The following is a 6,690-nucleotide window of genomic DNA, read 5'->3' on the forward strand; positions in this document are numbered from 1 at the left end:
GTTGATTTTATTATATTACAAATGACCTTTAACAGAATTAAGAAATTTGGATTATAAGTGGTAGCATTGTTGTAACTGGACTAAAAATACGTGGTTGTCATGTTTGATTAGACTGTTACAGCATTAGACTATCAGTAAAGTCCAGTCATAGATCTTCACATAAGGTGTGGTTTCTTTGTTACTCGTCATGAACTTCTGTGCATAACACTAAGCATCTGCTACTGGCCACTGTTGGAGACAGGTTCCCAGGATGGATGAACTTCTGATCCCACTCAGTAGAACCTTTATTAAGAAGAGGCTTGGAGAGAGTTATCTCAATGGAGTGCCCAAACTGTTCCCCTAGAACCATTTCAAAGTTTTCTCATCTTGGACAGCAGCAATCTGCACACATTGTAATGCTCCTGCTATTATAATTTGAGTTTCTGGGGTGTTTCAGAAATCTTGGAGAGTAGTCATTAAGACTGGTAATAGAAAACAGATATCTTTTCAACCAACAGATCAAGGGATTCATTTTAAGTTCTCACACACCCTGTACTCTCATCCAAAACCCCAACAGTATAAAAACAGTAGTTAAATTCAATACTACATAAGCATCATTCAAAAGTAAGATGCAAAGCCATTCCCTTTCCCTCTTTTACTTTTCCTAGAGAATTATCAGTAAATAAACTGGTGAATCAAAAAACCCAGCCCCTATTCAGTGAAGGTGAACCCATCCAGAAGCTGAAAAAGATATGCCTTCAAAACTGAACAGATGACTTCTGGCCAGTGAAGAAGGGACTATGTTGTCGAAGAAAATTTTAGATCAGATATTCCTTTCATCCTTCTCCCCTCTGATTCCTGTACAGAAATGGCATAAACACAGTTACAACAGGAACAGTCTTTCTTCCCTAAAAAAGGCAGACATCCATAACAATGATAAAAAACCCACAAAAAATATTAGTCTTAGCATTATGCCAGCAACTTTTAAATGTGAAAAACTAGTTAAAAGCAAAACAATTTAAATTACACAATTACTGTTAGAAACCCTAATTTAAAAATACGGTCATTCTTTTATTATTGTTGGGCCAGTTGCTGAGGCTGTCTAAATACTGATAAATCCCATTGAAATAAGTCTCACAGTCCTCAAAGGTGCCAAACATCTACACATTGATACAAACTGTTTCTGTGGGGTTGCTCAGCATTCTTAGGGGTGTGATTTATAGAACTCCTTCGATCAAAAGAAAAGTGGATCTGCTTTGGCTTCATGTTTTATTTCAGCCATACCAACTTCCAAAAAAGTAAAAAGTCTTCTGTATGAACACTTCAAATGGACTTAAGTCACTTCTATATTAGGTATCACTCAATTTATAAACCCTTAAAGTGTTCCTTGGCAAACAGCTTCACTCATTCAAATTCCTCCAAAATATTGGAATGTTTTACATAGACAGATGATGCATAGGGCTATTCTGGTGAATATCTGAGAATATGTTCTTGGTGATCACAGCCATTCATTACAGAGTGAAAATCCGGAATTTTCAATGGCAAGGGCATAGTTTGAGAATTTTCCAACAGGTGGGATGATAGTTCAGAAGAGAATTGCTAAAAAAGAATATTTGTAAGATGCAAATACCATCTGAATTAGATGACCACAGAAATTAAAGTGGAAGAGGTAAGAAAATCCATTTTTCTGTTTCTATCAAAATTCTTTAAACAGATTAATTAAAATGCATTAAATTTCTGGGGGAAAAGACATCACCATTTTGTAGACGGAAAAACAGAAACACAGAGGGAGCAATATAATCACTCCTTGATAACACTCTGACACTCCTCACTCTCTCTCCCTCTCTGATAAGGACATGTTTTGAGGAAAGTATCTGTGACTTAAAAAACATTGCATTAACTCACCACCCCCTCCCCAGAACATACTGATAATATTAATTACACTTCATCATTTAGCTAGTATTGTAGCAGAAAATGTGCTGAATACCTATTAGCTTAAGGAGCTCCTAAGTGAGCCTGGAACCTATGAGAATGCCAAAAAAATTGCTTTCATTAACACCGCATGCTTTCTGATGTTGCAAACTAGGGTGAAGGATCAGTAGCAGAGAAGCTGTAAGAGTGAGTAAATATATTAATTAATATATGATATGGTGCCAATGGATAAAGAATAAAGGGTTTCCTGTAACACAGAGGGCCTCCTTATTGTCAGAGGAAATCAGGCATGGAAAGGAAGGAACCGCAACAAGTATGATTGAGTTTGAAGGCTTTCAGACCCTTGGAATGTTGACACCCAGTCCTGGCTTTGCATGGACACAAATTAAAACTAAAGTATGTGAAGTCTTCAGCCTAAGAATAAAACTTATTTTGATTTTCCAGGATATGTGAGGATTGAAACCAGAGAGTTTAGCTCAGAGCAAATATTTATCCTGAGTGAAATCCCATTTGGGTAAATATATTCTCTTGATAAGACAGTCACTCCTAATATAAAAAATTCACAGCCATATTTGCCAGAGGTAGCCTTTTTTTCTTCCCTCATCCATAAATAACTGCTTTACTTTGTTTTATTACTGAAAATATTGCTTCACTTTGCTTAAACAGGAGATATGATTATCATAACATTGTTACTGTTATTATAAGCAAGACAATAGCATTAATGTAATCACGAAGATGAAAAATCAAGTGCTGAAAATGCCAGGGCAAAAGCTGAAAGCTTTAACCATGCCTCAAGTTTTTATTTGTAACCCTGAGAAACAGTAGCATACTATAAGAAAATGCGGAATATCTTAGCTAGCATAACAAACCTATATGTGGAGGATACTTTCTTCCTCAATGTGTTTGCTTTATAGATTTGTGTGATCTACAAAGCATGCCATGTTTAAGAAAAATTGGAGACTAGCATAATAGGGAAGGAATAGTTAAACCAAATTTTAGAAGAGAAACTTCTTCTGCTTGGAGCTTTTACTCTGTCCAAAAAAAAAAAAAAAAGAGAAAGTTTTATTATGTGAATGGGTTGCTAACTTGGAATGGAGAAAAATGAAGGTGTAGACTAGTGTCAAATAGTTATATAAGAAGAATGCATGCAACAAAATTGTGCAAAGTATAAAAAAAAAATTGGTATCAAAATACACAGCAGTGTGAATTACAGATCAAGTGTCATACAGTTAACTGGACTGTGAAAGAGTAAATCCTGCAACTTCATGCTTTGTCATTAACATGTTGGCAGAAAGAGTAAATTCATTTTGTAACAAAGGCAGATTCACAAGTGTTGAGAGTTGCGTATGGATCATAGATAATGCAAAGATTCTGTCTTCCTGGTGTCTTCATACAACTACCACTTATAGGAAAAGGCAGCAAGTTTGAGTATTCCTGGGATCAGTGCAGCTCATCTCAGTGGAAACAAACCAATAAAAGACACATGACATTTGTTGAAGAAGAATCATGTTTGTGGTTAACAGCTTTAGCTGGAGCCCAAGACAAAGTGGTTCAATTCTGGATTTGCTATAGATTTCTGGAATTGTATCATTTCAGGGAAGTGATTCCCAGCTTTCCAAAACTGTCCTGAAAATACAGAAGTTAATTTAATATTGGAGTATCTTAATTTAATATTGGAGTACCTCTTGTGTACTGATGGCCCTATTACTAAGAGTGGTGTAGAAAGCAATAGCTTTATAATGTTTAAACAGTTCCAGGAAAAGTTATGTACACCTTTATGTTCTGGAAGACATACAGGCAAACAAGATCACCTGTGCAGGGCTGGGTGTGAGCATAAGAACAGACATTCAGGAGTGGCAGCAGATTGCCAGGTGTCAGTCCCACTCATCTGTCCTTGGAAGGGTGGTCCTGGTTTCTCATTCTTGTCTTAGTACATTTCTGGTTTTCCCATAATTTTGCTTAACACTGTGCCTGTCTTGCAGAACATCCATTGCACTCTCTTTCCACACCTGTCTCTATGTCAGAGGCATAAAATCCTCAAAAGTGCTGCATTTTTTTCCCCAGGATTTCCTTCATGGGTCTAACGGTAGGCAAACAGGCTATAATCATGAGGGTCCTTCTATGCTTCTGCTTTCCTTGTTTTCTATTTGGTTTCACTTTTTCTGTTTGGTTGGGTTTTGTTTCCTGGCCTTTTTTTGTTGGGGTTGTTGTTGTTGTTCTGGCTATGCTATCCATGTCAGAAACTAAATGTTTAAGTCCACAGAAGAAGTGACCAGGAAGCCTAATATTAATAATAGCTGTTTATACTTTTCGTGTTGAACAACCTTGGTGAATTCTTAGAAAATATAGCTTCCCCTTTAAAAAATAAAAAATAAAAAGGTACGCAGAGGAAAAATCTGGGCCAGATTAAAATGATGAGAAGAAAAACATTAATATGAAAGAACAAAATAAAAAAGACTATGACATGAAATGGTGTATAAGAAATGTTAACAGTAAGACCTGTAGTGAGGAATTATTTTTTTAATGACTTGAGTTGTGAAATCAAAATCAAAGACCTACTGAATATGAGGGGATGCCATGACAGGCTCCGTGGAGAGGCCTGACGGTTAGGTATAATTTTTTTCAGGGTCTGTTGCAATCAGATGGCTGTCAAAGTAAACATAATTAAGAAAAAATTAAGAGTCCACCTTCTAGTAGAGAGGGAATAACTGGATAGAACAGATGCTTTCAAATCAGCTAGACCTGATTTAATTTCATCCTAGGCACTGGTCGATGATATCTGATTTCTGTCTGTGACAGGGTAACAGACTTCGGAGAAAGAAGATGGTTGAATAAGGTTATAATACCATCTCAGATGGTATTCTCATATGCAAACCAGGGAAACACTCCACAGATTAAATTATTATAGAGTGGGTGCAGAGTTGTTAGAGATCAGAAAATCTGCACCAAGAGAGTAGCTATTTCTGACTCAGTGTCTGAATGAATGGAACGATCTAGGAAGATGCTGTGCAAGTCAGTCCTAAGTCTGGTTCTGTATTGTATTTTCATGTGTAGCCTGGGGATGAGGTAAGAGAACAGGTTTATTAAATCTGCAAGTGAGATCAAACTGGAAGAGGACTCAAGTATATTTGAAGTGAAAATGAAACTTAAGAAGCTGGGGATATGATATTAAAAAGTAGGATTCTGCTGTGCAGGGGGAAACACATGGTGCTACATGTAGGCAGGAGAAATCCACTTCATACAGAAACCAAAAACCAGCTGGTCTGGTACAGACCTGCAAAAAGGGATCTAAAGGTTCTTGCAGAAGAGTAATCATGATATGTTTCCTCAAAAAGCTACATTTTCAGCTGGAGTTTATAAGCAGGAGTATAGCCTCTAATTTATACCGAGTGATTCTGCTGCTCCACTCGGCACTGGTAAGGCAGCAGCTAGATAACTATGTTCAGAGTCTGGCACTGCTGTTCAAGGAGGAGCTAGACCAGAGTAAAGGTAATCTATAACATAAAAATGACAGTGAGTAAAAGACTGGAAAACACTCAGGGCAGTTGGGGAAAGAGAAAGCAAAACCTCTGAAAAAGACGGGAATAATTGGTTCATATGATTAACAGGGAGAGAATTAATGGGTTGTAGATTTAACAGGGAAGATTTTAGTGAGACTGTAGGATTTTTTTGTCTAGAAAGTTTCTTACATCACTGGAACAAGTTAGAGAGGAGCTGGCAGGATGTACATAATGGTAAATGATCCTATTCTGGGCCATGAAATGGACTAAATGACCTCTTGAGTCTTCTCTTCCAGTCCTATGATGACTGCTGCAATGGTGTGACCATGAAATTCAGATAATTGCAGGTTCCATACTAAATGACTGGTTTTAATACTTCAGATCTTCAAAGCAACTCTGAAATATACAATAAATTAGAAAAAACTATTTTGGGAGAAGCTTGGTTGAACATCGTCTTGATTTACAGACTGTCTACTAGTAGTGCCTTATGTAGACTAAAAATATTTCACCAGGTGGTGCTGTTACACATAACCTTCCAAGTCTTACCCTTCCAACCTGAGCACATAGTAGTCTTGGGAAAACATCTGTGGGTTATGCAAAGGTGTCTGTAGGGGCAAAATTACTTTTAACAATCAGTCTTTGGTATAACTGTAAGAGTTGTGGAAAGAGGAATTGTCTAGAAGGCTGCTTGGCAGACTTAATTCCAGATTGCATAAACGATATGTATAAGTATATGTATAAGGGGTGGGTGTGTGGGTGTGTGTGTGTGTGTATTTTATAAATATAACTGTTTTACTGATTTCTTCTTCCTTCAACGTCCTGGATATGACTTGGCAGAGGGACCACACAGCATCAGAGCAGAACTCTGCTGTCCATGACTGGTGCATATGCAGCTGTAATATGTAAACACATGCTCTGCAAATATGTTAGGAAAAGCACAATTAAGATGAATTAATTTAGGGACTATTTTTATTGTACAGCATAACAAAACAAGCTTTCTGTAGTACATGGATAGCAAAGATAAGCCTTATATTTATGTTAAACCAAACAAACTTTGGGACACTGTATAATTCTTCATTCTAAATATAGAAAATGTTTATGTTGTCTTCTAAATGTTCTCTTTTATAAAATGAGAAAGTTAAAATATGTATCAATCTTTTTACATTAAGTTAAAAATATAGAATACATACAAACTTCCATTAAAACTATGAAAAACTAAATCATAGACTCTATAAATCTAGGCTAGAAGCAACTTCTGACAGTCATCTACTCCAAACAG

This window comes from Pelecanus crispus, chromosome 2 (genome assembly GCF_030463565.1).
Source record: "Pelecanus crispus isolate bPelCri1 chromosome 2, bPelCri1.pri, whole genome shotgun sequence".
In the NCBI taxonomy this organism is placed as follows: Eukaryota; Metazoa; Chordata; class Aves; order Pelecaniformes; family Pelecanidae; genus Pelecanus; species Pelecanus crispus.